This window comes from Hibiscus syriacus, unplaced genomic scaffold (genome assembly GCF_006381635.1).
Source record: "Hibiscus syriacus cultivar Baekdansim isolate YM2019G1 unplaced genomic scaffold, ASM638163v2 tig00014444_pilon, whole genome shotgun sequence".
In the NCBI taxonomy this organism is placed as follows: Eukaryota; Viridiplantae; Streptophyta; class Magnoliopsida; order Malvales; family Malvaceae; genus Hibiscus; species Hibiscus syriacus.
The window spans coordinates 120,339-142,026 of NW_024062326.1; positions in this window are offsets into that span (position 1 = coordinate 120,339).

Sequence of the window (21,688 nt, forward strand, 5' to 3'; positions counted from 1 at the left end):
AAGAAGACATTCGTAGAGAATGAGTATTATGTAGCATTAAATTATTGAAATAGAAACGTTTATGGTTAAGTGTAGGTGAAAGAAAAAATGTCGACAAAATGGAAGTTGATGAGTGAAGATGAGAAATAACATTTTAAACAATTGTCGAAGAACATAAAGAGTGGAGAAGTGTAAAAAAAAGGTATTTTAAGAGTTTTTGAATAAATAAATAGTTGAACTTGTAAACTTTTTTATAGAAGTTCTTTAAAAAGACTGAAATTATATATATATATATATATATATATATATATTTAAAAATATAGAAAGACTCGACATGGTGTAGTCTAATTAGAGTGTACGAATTGATGGAAGAGTTGAAGGGAAAAAAAAGAAAATGGTGTAACAGGAATAGAGTTTGGATTACTGATTGGAGTATTGAACCAATAAGCATGGACTCGTGTCATGAGTTGGTAGATAATTTTGATATAGAAAATTCTCGAGTTTGGTTCAATCAATATAAATTTAATCTGTGGATCGTTGACAGGGGCATAGCTTGAGTTGTCTAGCTTTGCACCTTAAACAATCATCATGTTCTGAAAGCCAATCCATGCTAAGATCATGTCGAACTCTCTAAATGGCAGCTCTATTGAATCGACTGGGAAAGTCTGGCATTGAATTTTGACTGGGCATCGACGGAGGACCATGTCAACAAGAACATCTAACCCTAGAGGACTAGACACTCAAAATTATATCTCTAAATCCTCAGTTGGAAGGTTTCTTTCTAGAACTAAGTCAAAACATATATAGGAATGTGTGGACTCTAGATCTACTAACGTTGGAACTAGAATAGAAAACATGGTAATGTACATGAGTTCACATTAACTACGTCCCACTCCTCCTAGGCTCGAATGACATATTAGCATGAGGCTACTCTAGGCTCTAAACCGACCATAGTTCTAGTAATGCCCCTACTGTGCTATATGAAAACAAAACTCGCACCTCTAGAAACGTAAAGAAAGACATTAGAAGATAATGAGTATTATGTAGCATTAAATTATTGATATAGAAACATTTATGGTTAATTGTAGGTGAGAGAAAAAGTGTCGACAAAATTTAAGTTGATGAGTGAAGATGAGAAAGAACCTTTTAAACAATTTTTGAAGAACATATAGAGTGGAGAAGTGTACAAGAAAATAAGGTATTTTAAGAGTTTCTAAAAAAATAAATAGTTGAACTTGTAGACTTTTTTTATAGAAGTTCTATAAAAAGACTGGCATTATATATATATTTAAAAAATATAGGAAGACTCGACATGGTGTAGCATGATTAGAGTGTAGGAATTGATTGAAGAGTTGATGGGAAATAAAAAGAAAATGGTGTAAGCAAAATAGAGTTTGGATTCTTGATTGGAGTAACGAACCAATTCAAATGGACTTGTGTCATGAGTTGGTAGATAATTTTGATGTAGAAAATTCTCGAGTTAGGTTCAATAAATATAAATTTAATCTAGGAATCGTTGACATGGGCATAGCATGTGTTGTATAGCTTTGCACCTTAAACAAGCATCATGTTCCGAAAGCCAATCCATTCCTAATATCATGTTGAACGCTTTAAATGGTAGCTCTATTAGATCAATTGGGAAAGTCTGGCCTTGAATTATTTCTGGGCATCGATGGAGGACCTTGTCGACAAGAACATCTGACCCTAGAGGATTAGACACTGAAACTTATATCTCTAAATCCTCGGCTAGAATGTTTCTTTCTTGAACTAAGTTATAATATATATAGGATTATGTGGACTCTAGAACTACTAACGTTAGAACTAGAATAGAAAACACAGTAATGTACCTGAGATCACATCACCTATGTCCCACTCCACCTAGGCTTAAATGACATACTGACGTGAGGCTACTATAGGCTCTAAACCATAAACCGACCACAGATCTAGCAATGCCCCTACTGTGGTACTTGAAAACAAAACTCCCACCTCTAGAAATGTAAAAGAAGTCATTTGTAGAGAATGAGTATTATGTAGCATTAAATTATTGATATAGAAACGTTTATGGTTAATTGTAGGTGAGAGAAAATACGTGAACAAAATGGAAGTTGACGAGTGAATATGAGAAATAACCTTTTAAACAATTGTCTAAGAACATAAAGAGCGGAGAAGTGTACAAGAAAATAAGGTATTTTAAGAGTTTCCTAAATAAATAAATAGTTGAACTTGTAAACATTTTTATAGAAGTTCTATAAAAAGACTGACATTATATATATATTTTAAAAAAATATGGGAAGACTCGACATGGTGTAGCCTGATTAGAGTGTATGAATTAATGGAAAAGTTGAAGGGAAAGAAAAAGAAAATGATATAAGAGAAATAGAGTTTGGAGTATTGATTGGAGTAATGAACCAATTCGCATGGACTTGTGTCATGAGTTGGTAGATAGTCATGAGTTGGTAGATAATTTTGATGTAGAAAATTCTCAAGTTATGTTCAATCTATATAAATTTAATCTGGGGGTTGTTGACAGGGGCAAAGCTTGAGTTATCTAGCTTTGCACCTCAAACAATCATCATGTTGTGAAAGCCAATGCATGCCTAAGATCATGTTTAACTCTCTAAATGGTAGCTATATTAGATCGACTGGGAAAGTGTGGCATTGAATTTTAACTGGGCATCGACAGAGGACCTTGTCGACAAGAATATCTATTGAGGACTAGACAATCAAACTTATATCTCTAAATCCTCAGCAGGAAGGTTTCTTTCTCGACTAAGTCATAACATATATAGGAGTGTTTGAACTTTAAATCTATTATCATTAGAACTAGAATAGAAAACGGTAATATACCTAAGATCACATTAGCTACATCCCACTCCTCCTAGGCTCGAATGAAATACTGGCGTGAGGCTACTCTAAGCTCTAAACCGGCCACAGATATAGCAATGCCCCTACTATGCTATCTGAAAACAAAACTGCCATCTCTAGAAATGTAAAAGAAGACATTCGTAGAGAACGAGTATTATGTAGCATTAAATTAAAACAGACACGTTTATGGTTAATTGTAAATGAGACAAAAAGTGTTGACAAAATGGAAGTTGATGAGTAAAAATGAGAAAGAACCTTTTAAACAATTGTCGAAGAACATAAAGAGTGGATAAGTGTACAAGAAAATAAGCAATTTTAAGAGTTTTCTGAATAAACATATAGGTGAACTTGTAAACTTTTTTTTATAGAAGTTCTATAAAAAGACTTACATTATATATATATATTTTAAAAAAAATATATAGGAAGACTTGACATGGTGTAGCCTGATTAAGGTGTATGAATTGATAGAAGAGTTGAAGGGAAAGAAAAAGAAAATGGTGTAAGAGAAATAAATTTTGGATTATTGATTGGAGTAATGAATCAATTCGCATGGACTTGTGTCATGAGTTGATAGATAATATTGATGTAGAAAATTCTGGAGTTAGGTTCAATCATTCTAAATTTAATCTAGGGGTCATTGACAGGGGCAGAGCTTGAATTGTCAAGCTTTGCATCTTAAACAATCATCATGTTCCAAAAGCCAATCCTTGCCTAAAATCATGTTGAACTCTCTAAATTGTAGCTCTATTAGATCGACTGACAAAGTCTGGCCTTAAATTTTGACTGGGCATCGATGGAGGACCTTGTTGACAATAACATCTAACCCTAAAGAACTAGACACTCAAACTTATATCTCTAAATCCTCAGCTAGAAGGTTTCTTTCTTGAATTAAGTCATAACATATATAGGAGTGTGTGGACTCTAGATATACTAATGTTGGAACTAGAATAGAAAAATGATAATGTACATGAGATCACATCAGCTACGTCCCGCTCCTCCATGGCTCAAATGACATACTGGCATGAGGTAACTCTAGGCTCTAAACTGACCACAGATCTAGAAATGCCCCTACTGTGCAACATGAAAACAAAACTCCTACCTCTAGAAACATAAAAGAAGACATTCGAAGAGAATGAGTATTATATAGAATTAAATTATTGATATAGAAACATTTCTGGTTAATTGTAAGTAAGAGAAAAAGTGTTGACAAAATGGAAGTTGATGAGTGAAGATGAGAAAGAACCTTTTAAACAATCGTCGAAGAACATAAAGAGTGGAGAAGTGTACAAGAAAATAAGGCATTTTAAGAGTTTCCTAAATAAATAAATAGTTGAACTTATAAATATTTTTATAGAAGTTCTATAAAAAGATTAACATTATATATATATTTAAAAAAATATAGGAAGACTTGAAATGGTGTAGCTTGATTATAATGTATGAATTGTTGGAAACGTTGAAGGGAAAGAAAAACAAAATGGTGTAAGAGAAATAGAGTTTGGATTGTTGATTGGAGTAATGAAACAATTCGCATGGACTTGTGTCATGAGTTGGTATATAATTTTCATGTAGAAAATTCTCGAGTTAGGATCAATCAATATTAATTTAATATGGGGGTTATTGACAGGGGCAGAGCTTGAGTTGTCTAGCTTTGCACCTTAAATAATAATCATGTTCTGAAAGCCCATCCATGCCTAAGATCATGTTGAACTCTCTAAATAGTATCTCTATTAGATCGACTGGGAAAGTCTGGCCTTGAATTTTGACTGGGAATCGACGGAGGACCTTGTCGACAAGAACATATATAGAGGACTAGACACTCGAACTTATATCTCTAAATCCTTGACAGGAAGGTTTCTTTCTCAAACTAAGTCATAACATATAGGAGTGTGTGGACTCTAGATCTACTAACGATGGAACTAGAATATAAAACACGGTAATACACCTGAGATCACATCAGCTACGTCCCACTCCTCTTAGGCTTGAATGAAATACTGGAGGGAGGCTACTCTAGGCTCTAAACCGACCATAGATATAGCAATTCCCCTACAGTGCTATTTGAAAAAAAACTCCCACCTCTAGAAACGTAAAAGAAGTCAATCGCAGAGAATGAGTATTATGTAGCATTAAAATATTGATATAGAAACGTTTATGGTTAATTGTAGGTGAGAGAAAAAGTATCGACAAAATGGGTTTTTATGAGTGAAGATGAGAAATAATCTTTTAAACAATTGTTGAAGAACATAAAGAGTGGAGAAGTGTATAAGAAAATAAGGCATTTTAAGAGTTTCCTGAATAAATAAATAGGTGAACTTGTAATTTTTTTTTCTAGAAGTTATATAAAAAGTATAACATTATATATATATTTTAAAAGATATAGGAACACTTGACATGGTGTAGCCTGATAAAGTGTATGAATTGATGGAGGAGTTGATGGGAAAGAAAAAGAAAATGGTGTAAGAGAATTAGAGTTTGGATTATTGATTGTAGTAATGAACCAATTCATATAGACATGTGTCATGAGTTGGTAGATAATTTTGATGTAGAAAATTCTCGAGTTAGGTTCAATCAATATAAATTTAATCTGGGGATCGTTGATAGGGGCAGAGGTTGAGTTGTCTAGCTCTTTTAGATCGACTGGGAAAGTTTGGCTTTGAATTTTGAAAAGGCATCGACAGAGGACCTTGTCGACATGAACATCTAACCCTAAAGGACTAGACACTCTAACTTATATCTCTAAATCCTTGGCTGGAAAGTTTCTTTCTCGAACTAAGTCATAACATATAAAGGAGAGTGTGGACTCTAGATCTACTAACGTTGGAACTAGAATATAAAACATGGTAATGTACATGAGATCACATCAGCTACATCCCACTCCTCCTAGGCTCAAATGACACACTAGCGTAAGGCTACTCTAGGCTCTTAACCAGGCACAATACTAGTAATTCCCTTATTGTCCTATATGAAAACAAAACTCCTACCTCTAGAAACGTAAAAGAAGACATTTGAAGAGAATAAGTATTATGCAACATTTAATTATTGATATAAAAATTATTATGGTTAATTGTAGGTGAGAGAAAAAGTGTCGACAAAATGGAAGTTGATGAGTGAAGATGAGAAAGAACTTTTTAAATAATTGTCGAAGAACATAAAGAGTGGAGAAGTGTACAAGAGAATAAGGTATTTTAGAGTTTCTGAATAAATAAATAGTTGAACTTGTAAACTTTTTTTATAGAAGATCTATATAAAGACTGACATTATATATATATTTTTAAAAAATATAGGAATTCTTGACATGGTGTAGTCTGATTAGAGTGTATGAATTGACGGAAGAGTTTGAGGGAAAGAAAAAGAAAATGGTGTAAGAGAAATATAGTTTGGATTATTGATTGGAGTAATGAACCAATTCACATAGAATTGTGTCATGAGTTGGTAGGTAATTTTGATGTAGAAAATTCTCGAGTTAGGTTCAATCAATATAAATTTAATCTGGGGGTCATTAACTAGGGCAGATCTTGAGTTGTCTAGCTTTGCACCTTAAACAAGCATCATGTTCTGAAACCCAATCCATTCTTAAGATCATGTTGAACTCTCTAAATGGTAGCTCTAATAGATAGGCTGGGAAAGTCTGGCCTCGAATTTTGAGTTGGCATCGACGGAAGACGTTGTCGACAAGAACTTCTGAACTTAGAGGACTAGACACTCAAACTTATATCTCTAAATCCTCGGTAGGAAGGTTTCTTTCTCGAATAAAATAATAAAATATATAGGAGTGTGTGGACTCTAGATCTACTAATGTTTGAACTAGAATAGAAAACACAGTAATGTACCTGATATCACATCAGCTACATCCCACTCCTCCTAGGCTCGAATGACATACTGACATGAGGTTACTCTAGGCTCTAAACTGGCCACAGATCTAGCAATGCCCCTACTATGCTATATGAAAACAAAACTCCCAGCTCTAGAAACGTAAAAGAAGACATTCGTAGAGAATGAGTATTATGTAGCATTAAATTATTGATATAGAAACGTTTATGGTTAATTGTAGGCGAGAGAAAAAGTATCGAGATATTAGATTTTGATGAGTGAAGATGAGAAATAATCTTTTAAACAATTGTCGAAGAACATAAAGAGTGGAGAAGTGTACAAGAAAATAAGGCATTTTAAGAGTTTCCTTAATAAATAAGTAGATGAACTTGTAAACTTTTTTCTTCTAGAAGTTATATAAAAAGACTGACATTATATATATATTTTAAAAGATATAAGAACACTTGACATGGTGTAGCCTGATAAAGTGTATGAATTGATGGAAGAGTTGAAGGGAAAGAAAAAGAAAATGGTGTAAGAGAAATAGAGATTGGATTATTGATTGGAGTAATGAACCAATTCGCATGGACTTGTGTTATGAGTTGGTAGATAATTTTAATATAGAAAATTCTCGAGTTAGGTTCAATCAATATTAATTTAATATGGGGGTCGTTGACAGGGGCAGAGCTTGAGTTGTCTAGCTTTACATCTTAAACAATAGTCATGTTCTAAAAGCCAATCCATGCCTAAGATCATTTTGAACTCTCTAAATAGTATCTCTACTAGATCGACTAGGAAAGTCTAGCCTTGAATTCTGACTGGGCATCGACGGAGGACCTTGTCGACAAGAACATCTATAGAGAACTAGACACTCAAACTTATATCTCTAAATCCTCGACAGGAAGGTTTCTTTCTGAAACTAAGTCATAACATATATAGGAGTGTGTGGACTCTAGATCTACTAACGTTGGAACTAGAATAGAAAACCCGGTAATGTACCTGAGATCACATCAGCTACGTCCCACTCCTCTTAGGCTTGAATGACATACTAGCGGGAGGCTACTCTAGGCTCTAAACAGACCATAGATATAGCAATTCCCCTACAATGATATTTGAAAAAAAAACTCCCACCTCTAGAAACGTAAAAGAAGTCAATCGCAGAGAATGAGTATTATGTAGCATTAAATTATTGATATAGAAACGTTTATGGTCAATTGTAGGTGAGAGAAAAAGTATCGACAAAATGGATTTTGATGAGTGAATATGAGAAATAATATTTTAAACAATTGTCGAAGAACATAAAGAGTGGAGTAGTGTACATGAAAATAAGGCATTTTAAGAGTTTCCTGAATATATAAATAGGTGAACTTGTAAACTTTTTTTTCTAGAAGTTATATAAAAAGACTGACATTATATATATATTTTAAAAGTTATAGGAACACTTGACATGGTATAGCCTGACATTGGAGTAATGAACCAATTCGCATGGACATGTGTCATGAGTTGGTAGATAATTTTGATGTAGAAAATTCTCGAGTTAGGTTCAATCAATATAAATTTAATCTGGGGATCGTTGACAGGGGTAGAGCTTGAGTTGTCTAGCTTTGCACCTTAAATAAGCATCATGTTCCGAAATCCAATCCATGCCTAAGATCATGTTGATCTCTCTAAATGGTACCTCTTTTAGATCAACTGGGAAAGTCTGGCCTTGAGTTTTGAAAGGGCATCGACGGAGGACCTTGTCGACATGAACATCTAACCCTAGAGGACTAGACAATCAAACTTATATCTCTAAATCCTCGGTAGGAAGGTTTCTTTCTCAAACAAAATCATAGCATATATAGGAGTGTGTGGACTCTGGATCTACTAGCGTTGGAACTAGAATAGAAAAAACGGTAATGTACCGGATATCACATCAGCTACATCCCACTCCTCCTAGGCTCGAATGACATACTAACATAAGGCTACTCTAGGCTCTAAACAGGCCACAGATCTAGCAATGCCCCTACTATGCTATATGAAAACAAAACTCCCACCTCAAGAAACGTAAACAAAGACATTCGTAGAGAATGAGTATTATCTAGCATTAAATTATTGATATAAAAACGTTTAAGGTTAATTGTAGGTGAGAGAAAAAGTGTCGACAAATTGGAAGTTGATGAGTGAAGATGAGAAAGAACCTTTTAAACAATTGTCGAAGAACATAAAGAGTGGAGAAGTGTACAAGAAAATAATGTATTTTAAGAGTTTCCTAAATAAATAAATAGTTGAACTTATAAATATTTTTATAGAAGTTCTATAAAAAGATTGACGTTATATATATATTTTAAAAAATATAGGAAGACTTGACATAGTGTAGCCTAATTAGAGTGTATGAATTATTGGAAACATTGAAGGGAAAGAAAAAGAAATTGGTGTATGAGAAATAGAGTTTGGATTGTTGATTGGAGTAATGAAATAATTCGCATGGACTTGTGTCATGAGTTGGTAGATAATTTTAATGTAGAAAATTATCGAGTTAGGTTCAATCAATATTAATTTAATATGGGGGTCGTTGACAGTGGTAGAGTTTGAGTTGTCTAGCTTTGCACCTTAAAAATTCATCATGTTCTGAAAGCCAATCTATGCCTAAGATCATGTTGAACTCTCTAAATAGTATCTCTATTAGATCGACTGGGAAAATCTGGCCTTGATTTTTGACTGGGCATCGATGGAGGACCTTGTCGACAAGAACATCTATAGAGGACTAGACACTCGAACTTATATCTCTAAATCCTCGACAGGAATGTTTCTTTCTCAAACTAAGTCATAACATATATAGGAGTGTGTGGACTCTAGATCTACTAACGTTGGAACTAGAATAGAAAACACGGTAATGTACTTGAGATCACATTAGCTACATCCCACTCCTCTTAGGCTTGAATGAAATACTGGCGGTAGGCTACTCTAGGCTCTAAACCGACCTTAGATATAGAAATTCCCCTACTGTACTATTTGAAAAAAACTCCCATCTCTAGAAACATAAAAGAAGTCAATCACAAAGAATAAGTATTATGTAGCATTAAATTATTTATATAGAAACGTTTATGGTTAATTTTAGGTGAGAGAAAAAGTATCGACATAATGGATTTTGATGAGTGAAGATGAGAAATAATCTTTTAAACAATTGTCGAAGAACATAAAGAATAGAGAAGTGTACAAGAGAATAAGGTATTTTAGAGTTTCTGAATAAATATATAGTTGAACTTGTAAACTTTTTTTATAGAAGATCTATATAAAGACTGACATTATATATATATATTTTTTAAAAATATAGGAAGTCTTGACATGGTGTAGTCTGTTTAGAGTGTATGAATTGATGGAAGAGTTGAAGGGAAAAAAATGGTATAAGAGAAATAGAGTTTGGATTATTGATTGGAGTAATGAGCCAATTCTCATGGACATGTGTCATGAGTTGGTAGATACTTTTGATGTAGAAAATTCTCGAGTTAGGTTCAATCAATATAAATTTAATCTAGGGATCGTTGGCAAGGGTAGAGCTTGAGTTGTCTAGCTTTGCACCTTCAACAATCATCATGTTTTGAAAGCCAATCCATGCCTAAGATCATATTGATCTCTCTAAATGGTAGCTCTTTTAGATCAACTGGGAAAGTCTGGCCTTGAATTTTGAAAGGGCATCGACGGAGGACCTTGTCGACATGAACATCTAACCCTAAAGGACTAGACACTCGAACTTATATCTCTAAACCCTTGGTTGGAAGGTTTCTTTCTCGAACTACGTTATAACATATATAGGAGAGTGTGGACTCTAGATCTACTAATGTTGGAACTAGAATAGAAAACACGATAATGTACATGAGATCACATCAGCTACGTCCCACTCCTCCTAGGCTCAAGTGACATACTAGCCTAAGGCTACTCTAGGCTCTAAACCAGTCACAGTTCAAGCAATGTCCTTATTGTGCTATATGAAAATAAACTCCTACCTCTAGAAACGTAAAAGAAGACATTTGAAGAGAATGAATATTATGCATTATTAAATTATTGATATAAAAACGTTTATGGTTAATTGTAGGTGAGAGAAAAAGTGTCGACAAAATGGAAGTTGATGAGTGAAGATGAGAAAGATCTTTTTAAATAATTGTCTAACAACATAAAGAGTGGAGAAGTGTACAAGAGAATAAGGTATTTTAGAGTTTCTGAATAAATATATAGTTGAACTTGTAAACTTTTTTATAGAAGATCTATATAAAGACTGACATTTTATATATATTTTTAAAAACTATAAGACATCTTGACATGGTGTAGTCTGTTTAGAGTGTTTGAATTGATGGAAGAGTTGAAGGGAAAGAAAAAGAAAATGGTGTAAGAGAAATATAGTTTGGATTATTGATGGGAGTAATGAACATATTCGTAGAGACTTTTGTCATGAGTTGGTAGGTAATTTTGATGTAGAAAATTCTCGAGTTAGATTCAATCAATATAAATTTAATCTGGGGTCATTAACTGGGGCAGAGCTTGAGTTGTCTAGCTTTGCACCTTAAACAAGCATCATGTTCCGAAAGCCAATCCATTCCTAAGATCATGTTGAACTCTTAAAAATGGTAGCTTTAATTTATTGGCTGGGAAAGTCTGGCCTCGAATTTTGAGTTTACATCGACGAAGGACCTTGTCGACACGAACATATGTCCCTTGAGGACTAGACACTCAAACTTATATCTCTAAATACTCGGTAGGAAGGTTTCTTACTCGAACAAAATCATAACATATATAGGAGTATGTGGACTCTAGATCTACTAACGTTGGAACTAGAATAGAAAACACAGTAATGTACATGATATCACATCAGCTATATTCCAATCCCCCTAGGCTCAAATGACATACTGACATGAGGCTACTCTAGACTCTAAACCGGGCACAGATCTAGCAATGCCCCTACTATGCTATATGAAAATAAAACTCCCACCTCTAGAAACGTAAAAGAAGATATTCGTAGAGAATGAGTATTATGTACCATTAAATTATTGATATTGAAACATTTATGGTTAATTGTTGGTGAGAGAAAAAGTATCAACATAATTGATTTTGATGAGTGAAGATGAGAAATAATCTTTTAAAAAATTGTCGAAGAACATAAAGGGTGGAGAAGTGTACAAGAGAATAAGGTATTTTAGAGTTTCTGAATAAATATAGTTGAACTTGTAAACTTTTTATAGAAGATCTATAAAGACTGACATTATATATAATTTTAAAAAATATAGGAAGTCTTGACATGGTGTAGTCTGTTTAGAGTGTATGAATTTATGGAAGAGTTGAAGGGAAAGAAAAAAAAATGGTGTAAGAGAAATAGAGTTTGGATTATGTATTGGAGTAATGAACCAATTCGCATGGACATGTGTCATGAGTTGGTAGATAATTTTGATGTAGAAAATTCTCGAGTTAGGTTCAATCAATATAAATTTAATCCGGGGATTGTTGGGAGGGGTAGAGCTTGAGTTGTCTAGCTTCGCACCTTCAACAATCATCATGTTTCGAAAGCCAATCCATGCCTAAGATCATGTTGATCTCTCTAAATGGTAGCTCTTTTAGATCAACTGGGAAAGTCTGGCCTTAAATTTTGAAAGGGCATCGACGGAGGACCTTGTCGACATGAACATCTAACCCTAGAGGACTAGACACTCGAACTTATATCTCAAATTCCTTGGCTGGAAGGTTTCTTTCTTGAACTAAGTCATAACATATATAGGAGAGTGTGGACTCTAGATCTACTAATGTTGGAACTAGAATAGAAAACACGGTAATGTACATGAGATCACATCAGCTACGTCCCACTCCTCCAAGTCTCAAATAACATACTAGCGTGAGGCTACTCTAAGCTCTAAACCAGTCACAGTTCTAGCAATGCCCTTATTTTTCTATATGAAAACAAAACTCCTACCTCTAGAAACGTAAAAGAAGACATTTGAAGAGAATGAGTATTATGCATCATTAAATTATTGATATAAAAATGTTTATGGTTAATTGTAGGTGAGAGAAAAAGTATCGACAAAATGGAAGTTGATGAGTGAAGATGAGAAAGAACTTTATAAATAATTGTCGAAGAACATAAAGAGTGGAGAAGTGTACAAGAGAATAAGGTATTTTAGAGTTTCTGAACAAATAAATAGTTGAACTTGTAAACTTTTTATAGAAGATCTATATAAAGACTGACATTATATATATTTTTAAAAAATATAGGAATTCTTGACATGGTGTAGTCTGATTAGAGTGTATGAATTGATGGAAGAGTTGAAGGGAAAGAAAAATAAAATGGTGTTAGAGAAATATAGTTTGGATTATTGATTGGAGAAATGAACATATTCGCAGATACTTGAGTCATTAGTTGGTATGTAATTTTGATGCAGAAAATTCTCGAGTTAGGTTCAATCAATATAAATTTAATATGGGGGTCATTAACTGGGGCAGAGCTTGAGATGTCTAGCTTTACACCTTAAACAAGCATCATGTTCCGAAAGCCAATCCATGCCTAAGATCATGTTGAAATCTCTAAATGGTAGCTCTATTAGATCTAATGGAAAAGTATTGCCTTGAATTTTGATAGGGTATCGACTGAGGACCTTGTCGACAAGAACATCTGACCCTAGAGGACTAGACACTCAAACTTATTTCTCTAAATCCTTGATAGGAAGGTTTATTTCTCGAACTAAATCATAACATATATAGGAGTGTTTGGACTCTAGATATACTAATGTTTGAACTAGAATAGAAAACACAGTAATGTACCTGATATAACATCAGCTACATCCCACTCCTCCTAGGCTCGAATGACATACTGACGTGAGGCTACTCTAGGCTCTAAACCGGCCACAGATCTAGCAATGCCCCTACTATGCTATATGAAAATAAAACTCCCACCTCTAGAAACGTAAAAGAAGACATTAGTAGAGAATGAGTACTATGTACCATTAAATTATTGATATAGAAACGTTTATGGTTAATTGTAGGTGGGAGAAAAAGTGTTGAAAAAATAGATGTTGATGAGTAAAGATGAGAAAGAACCTTTTAAACAATTGTCGAAGAACATAAAGAGTGGAGAAGTGTACAAAACAATAAGGTATTTTAAGAGTTTCTTAAATAAATAAATAGTTGAACTTATAAATATTTTATAGAAGTTCTATAAAAAGATTGTCATTATATATATATTTTAAAAAATATAGGAAGACTTGACATGGTGTAGCCTGATTAGAGTGTATGAATTGTTGAAAACGTTAAAGGGAAAGAAAAAGAAAATGGTGTAAGAGAAATAGAGTTTGGATTGTTGATTGGAGTAATGAAACAATTCGTATGGACTTGTGTCATGAGTTGGTAACAGTAAATTATTTTTCTAGAAGTTATATAAAAAGACTGACATTATATATATATTTTAAAAGATATAGAAACACTTGACATGGTGTATCCTGATAAAGTGTATGAATTGATAGAAAAGTTGAAGGGAAAGAAAAAGAAAATGGTGTAAGAGAAATAGAGTTTGGATTATTGATTGGAGTAATGAACCAATTCGCATGGACATGTGTCATGAGTTGGTAGATAATTTTGATGTAGGAAATTCTAGAGTTAGGTTCATTCAATATAAATTTAATCTGGGGATCGTTGACAGGGGCAGAGCTTGAGTTGTCTAGCTTTGCACCTTAATCAAGCATCATGTTCTGAAAGCCAATCCATTCCTAAGATAATGTTGAACTCTATAAAGGGTAGATCTAATAGATAGTCTAGGAAAGACTGGCCTCAAATTTTGAGTTGGCATTTACGGAGGACCTTGTCGACAAGAACATCTAACCCTAGAGGACTAGACACTCAAACTTATATCTCTAAATCCTCGGTAGAAAGGTTTCTTAATCATAACATATATAGGAGTGTGTGGACTCTAGATCTACTAACGTTGGAACTAGAATAGAAAACACGGTAATGTACCTGAGATCACATCAGCTATGTCCCACTCCTCTTAGGCTTGAATGACATACTGGCGGGAGGCTACTTTAGGCTCTAAATCGACCATAGATATAGCACTTCCCCTACAGTGCTATTTGAAAAAAACTCCCACCTCTAGAAACGTAAAAGAAGTCAATCTCAGAGATTGAGAATTATGTAGCATTAAATTATTGATATAGAAACGTTTATGGTTAACTGTAGGTGAGAGAAAAAGTATCGAAAAAAATGGATTTTGATGAGTGAAGATAAGAAATAATCTTTTAAACAATAGTCGAAGAACATAAAGAGTGGAGAAGTGTACAAGAAAATAAGGCATTTTTAGAGTTTCCTGAATAAAAAAATAGGTGAACTTGTAAATTTTATTTCTAGAAGTTATATAAAAAGACTGACATTATATATATATTTTAAAAGATATAGGAACACTTGACATGGTGTAGCCTTATAAAGTGCATGAATTGATGGAAGTGTTGAATGGAAAGAAAAAGAGAATGGTGTAAGAGAAATAGAGTTTGGATTATTGATTGGAGTAATGAACTAATTAGCATGGACATATGTCATGAGTTGGTAGGTAATTTTGATGTAGAAAATTCTTGAGTTAGGTTCAATCAATATAAATTTAATCTGGGGATCGTTGATAGGGGCCGAGCTTGAATTGTCTAGCTTTGCACCTTAAACAAGCATCATGTTCTGAAAGCCAATCCATTCCTAAGATCATGTTGAACTCTCTTAATGGTAGATCTAATAGATAGACTGGGAAAGTCTGGCCTCAAATTTTGAGTTGGCATTGACGGAGGACCTTGTCGGCAAGAACATCTAACCCTAGAGGACTAGACACTCAAACTTATATCTTTAAATCCTCGGTAGAAAGGTTTCTTTCTCGAATTAAATCATAACATATATAGGAGTGTGTGGACTCTAGATCTACTAACGTTGGAAATAGAATAGAAAACACGGTAATGTACCTGAGATCACATCAGCTATGTCCCACTCCTCTCAGGCTTGAATGACATGCTGGCGGGAGGCTTCTTTAGGCTCTAAATCGACCATAGATATAGCAATTCCCCTACAGTGCTATTTTAAAAAAACTCCCACCTCTAGAAACGTAAAAGAAGTCAATTGCAGCGAAAGAGTATTATGTAGCATTAAATTATTGATATAGAAACGTTTATGGTTAATTATAGGTGAGAGAAAAAGTATCGACAAAATGGATTTTGATGAGTGAAGATGAGAAATAATCTTTTAAACAATTGTCGAAGAACATAAAGAGTGGAGAAGTGAACAAGAAAATAAGACATTTTAATAGTTTCCTGAATAAAAAAATATGTGAACTTATAAAATTTTTTTCTAGAAGTTATATAAAAAGACTGACATTATATATATATTTTAAAAGATATAGGAACACTTGACATGGTGTAGCCTAATAAAGTGTATGAATTGATGGAAGAGTTGAAGGGAAAGAAAAAGAAAATGGTGTAAGAGAAATAGAGTTTGGATTATTGATTGGAGTAATGAACCAATTCGCATGGACATGTGTCATGAGTTGGTAGATAATTTTGATGTAGAAAATTCTCGAGTTAGGTTCAATCAATATAAATTTAATCTGGGGATCGTTGACAGGGGCAGAGCTTGAGTTGTCTAGCTTTGCACCTTAAACAAGCATCATGTTCTGAAAGCCAATCCATTCCTAAGATCATGTTGAACTCTCTAAATTGTAGATCTAATAGATAGTATGGGAAAGACTGGCCTCAAATTTTGAGTTGGCATTGACGAAGGACCTTGTCGACAAGAACATCTAACTCTAGAGGACTAGACACTCAAACTTATATCTCTAAATCCTCGGTAGGAAGGTTTCTTTCTCGAACTAAATCATAACATATATAGGAGTGTGTGGACTTTAGATCTACTAGCGTTGGAACTAGAATAGAAAACATGGTAATGTACCTAATATCACATCAGCTACGTCCCCCTCCTCCTAAGCTCGAATGACATACTGAGATGAGACTACTCTAGGCTCTAAACCGGCCACAGATCTAGCAATGCCCCTACTATGCTATATGAAAACAAAACTCCCACCTCTAGAAACGTAAATGAAGTCATTCGTAGAAAATGAGTATTATGTAGCATTAAATTATTGATATAGAAATGTTTATGGTTAATTGTAGGTGAGAGAAAAGTGTCGACAAAATGGAAGTTGATGAGTGAAGATGAGAAAGAACCTTTTAAACAATTGTCGAAGAACATAAAGAGTGGAGAAGTGTACAAGAAAATAATGTATTTTAAGAGTTTCCTAAATAAATAAAGTTGAACATATAAATATTTTTATAGAAGTTCTATAAAAAGATTGACATTATATATATATTAAAAAATATAGGAAGACTTGACATGGTGTAGCCTGATTAGAGTGTATGAATTGTTGGAAACGTTGAAGGGAAAGAAAAAAAAATGGTGTATGAGAAATAGAGTTTGAATTGTTGATTGGAGTAATGAAACAATTCGCATGGACTTGTGTCATCATTTGGTAGATAATTTTAATGTAGAAAATTCTCTAGTTAGGTTCAATCAATATTAATTTAATATGGGGGTCATTGACAGGGGTAGAGCTTGAGTTGTCTAGCTTTGCACCTTAAACAATCATCATGTTCTGAAAGCAATCCATGCCTAAGATCATGTTGAACTCTCTAAACAGTATCTCTATTAGATCGACTGGGAAAGTCTGGCCTTGAATTTTGACTGGGCATCGACAGAGGACCTTGTCGACAAGAACATCTATTGAGCACTAGACACTCGAACTTATATCTCTAAATCCTCTACAGGAAGGTTTCTTTCTCAAACTAAGTCATAACATATATAGGAGTGTGTGGACTCTAGATCTACTAACGTTGGAACTAGAATAGAAAACACAGTAATGTACCTGAGATCACATCAGCTACGTCCCACTCCTCTTAGGCTTGAATGACATACTGGAGGGAGGCTACTCTAGGCTCTAAACCGACCATAGATATAAATTCCCCTACTGTACTATTTGAAAAAAACTCCCATCTCTAGAAACATAAAAGAAGTCAATCACAAAGAATGAGTATTATGTAACATTAAATTATTGATATAGAAACGTTTATGGTTAATTGTAGGTGAGAGAAAAAGTATCGACATAATGGATTTTGATGAGTGAAGATGAGAAATAATCTTTTAAACAATTGTCGAAGAACATAAAGAGTGGAGAAGTGTACAAGAGAATAAGGTATTTTAGAGTTTCTGAATAAATATATAGTTGAACTTTTAAACTTTTTTTATAGAAGATCTATATAAAGACTGACATTACATATATATTTTTAAAAAATATAGGAAGTCTTGACATGGTGTAGTCTGTTTAGAGTGTATGAATTGATGGAAGAGTTAAAGGGAAAGAAAAAAAATGGTGTAAGAGTAATAGAGTTTGGATTATTGATTGGAGTAATGAACGAATTCGCATGGACATGTGTCATGAGTTGGTAGATAATTTTGATGTAGAAAATTCTTGAGTTAGGTTCAATCAATATAACTTTAATCTGGGGATCGTTGGCAGGGGCAGAGCTTGAGTTGTCTAGCTTTGCACCTTCAACAATCATCATGTTTCGAAAGCCAATCCATGCCTAAGATCATGTTGATCTCTCTAAATGGTAGCTCTTTTAGATCAACTGGGAAAGTCTGGCCTTGAATTTTAAAGGGCATCGATGGAGGACCTTGTCGACATGAACATCTAACCCTAGAGGACTAGACACTCGAACTTATATCTCTAAACCCTTGGCTGGAAGGTTTCTTTCTCGAGCTAAGTCATAACATATATAGGAGAGTGTGGACTCTAGATCTACTAATGTTGGAACTAGAATAGAAAACACGATAATGTACATGAGATCACATCAGCTACGTCCCACTCCTCCTAGGCTCAAATGACATACTAGCGTGACGCTACTCTAGGCTCTAAACCAGTCACAGTTCTAGCAATGTCTTTATTGTGCTATATGAAAACAAAACTCCTACCTCTAGAAACGTAAAAGAAGACATTTGAAGAGAATGAGTATTATGCATCATTAAATTATTGATATAAAAACGTTTATGGTTAATTGTTGGTGAGAGAAAAAGTGTCGACAAAATGGAAGTTGATGAGAAAGAAATTTTTAAATAATTGTTGAAGAACATAAAGAGTGGAGAAGTGTACAAGAGAAATATAGTTGAAGGGAAAGAAAAATATAGGAATTCTTGACATAGTGTAGTCTGATTAGAGTGTATGAATTGATGGAAGAGTTGAAGGGAAAGAAAAACAAAATGGTGTAAGAGAAATATAGTTTGGATTATTGATTGGAGTAATGAACATATTCGCAGATACTTGAGTCATGAGTTGGTATGTAATTTTGATGTAGAAAATTCTCGAGTTAGGTTCAATCAATGTAAATTTAATATGGGGGTCATTAACTGGGGCAGAGCTAGAGTTGTCTAGCTTTACACCTTAAACAAGCATCATGTTCCGAAAGCCAATCCATGCCTAAGATCATGTTGAACTCTCTAAATGGTAGCTCTGTTAGATCGACTGGAAAAGTCTTGCCTTGAATTTTGACAGGGTATCGACGGAGGACCTTGTCGACAAGAACATCTGACCCTAGAGGACTAGTCACTCAAACTTATTTCACTAAATCCTCGGTAGGAAGGTTTCTTTCTTGAACTAAATCATAACATATATAGGAGTGTGTGGACTCTAGAACTACTAATGTTTGAACTAGAATAGAAAACACGATAATGTACATGAGATCACATCAGCTACGTCCCACTCCTCCTAGGCTGAAATGACATACTAGCGTGAGGCTACTCTAGCAATGTCCTTATTGTGCTATATGAAAACAAAACTCCTACCTCTAGAAACGTAAAAGAAGACATTTGAAGAGAATGAGTATTATGCATCATTAAATTATTGATATAAAAATGTTTATGGTTAATTGTAGGTGAGAGAAAAAGTGTCGACAAAATGGAAGTTGATGAGTGAAGATGAGAAAGAACTTTTTAAATAATTGTCGAAGAACATAAAGAGTGGAGAAGTGTACAAGAGAATAAGGTATTTTAGAGTTTCTGAATAAATAAATAGTTGAACTTGTAAACTTTTTTATAGAAGATCTATATAAAGACTGACATTATATATATATTTTTAAAAATATAGGAATTCTTGACATGGTGTAGTCTGATTAGAGTGTATGAATTGATGGAAGAGTTGAAGGGAAAGAAAAATAAAATGGTGTAAGAGAAATATAGTTTGGATTATTGATTGGAGAAATGAACATATTCGCAGATACTTGAGTCATGAGTTGGTATGTAATTTTGATGCAGAAAATTCTCGAGTTAGGTTCAATCAATATAAATTTAATCTGGGGGTCAATAACTGGGGCAGAGCTTGAGTTGTCGAGCTTTACACCTTAAACAAGCATCATGTTTCGAAAGCCAATCCATGCCTAAGATCATGTTGAAATCTCTAAATGGTAGCTCTATTAGATCGAATGGAAAAGTCTTACCTTGAATTTTGATAGGGTATCGACTGAGGACCTTGTCGACAAGAACATCTGACCCTAGAGGACTAGACACTCAAACTTATTTCTCTAAATCCTCGGTAGGAAGGTTTCTTTCTCGAACTAAATCATAACATATATAGGAGTGTGTGGACTCTAGATCTACTAATGTTTGAACTAGAATAGAAAACACAGTAATGTACCTGATATAACATCAGCTACATCCCACTCATCCTAGGCTCGAATGACATACTGACTTGAGGCTACTCTAGGCTCTAAACCGGCCACAGATCTAGCAATGCCCCTACTATGCTATATGAAAACAAAACTCCCACCTCTAGAAACGTAAAAGAAGACATTAGTAGAGAATGAGTATTATATAGCATTAAATTATTGATATAGAAACGTTTATGGTTAATTGTAGGTGAGAGAAAAAGTGTTGACAAAATAGATGTTGATGAGTAAAGATGAGAAAGAACCTTTTAAACAATTGTCGAAGAACATAAAGAGTGGACAAGTGTACAAAACAATAAGGTATTTTAAGAGTTTCTTAAATAAATAAATAGTTGAACTTATAAATATTTTTATAGAAGTTCTATAAAAAGATTGTCATTATATATATTTTAAAAAATATAGGAAGACTTGACATGGTGTGGCCTCATTAGAGTGTATGAATTGTTGAAAATGTTAAAGGAAAGAAAAAGAAAATGGTGTAAGAGAAATAGAGTTTGGATTGTTGATTGGAGTAATGAAACAATTCGTATGGACTTGTGTCATGAGTTGGTAAGAGAAAATAAGGCATTTTAAGAGTTTCCTGAATAAAAAAATAGGTGAACTTGTAAATTATTTTTCTAGAAGTTATATAAAAAGACTGACATTATATATATATTTTAAAAGATATAGGAACACTTGACATGGTGTATCCTGATAAAGTGTATGAATTGATAGAATAGTTGAAGGGAAAGAAAAGAAAATAGTGTAAGAGAAATAGAGTTTGGATTATTGATTGGAGTAATGAACCAATTCGCATGGACATATGTCATGAGTTGGTAGATAATTTTGATGTAGGAAATTCTAGAGTTAGGTTCATTCAATATAAATTTAATCTAGGGATCGTTGACAGGGGCAGAGCTTGAGTTGTCTAGCTTTGCATCTTAAACAAGCATCATGTTCTGAAAGCCAATCCATTCCTAAGATCATGTTGAACTCTCTAAATGGTAGATCTAATAGATAGGCTGGGAAAGACTGGCCTCAAATATTGAGTTGGCATTGACAGAGGACCTTGTCGACAAGAACATCTAACCCTAGAGGACTAGACACTCAAACTTATATCTCTAAATCCTCGGTAGGAAGGTTTCTTAATCATAACATATATAGGAGTGTGTGGACTCTAGATCTACTAACGTTGGAACTAGAATAGAAAACACGGTAATATACCTGAGATCACATCAGCTACGTCCCACTCCTCTTAGGCTTGAATGACATACTGGCGGGAGGCTACTTTAGGCTCTAAATCGACC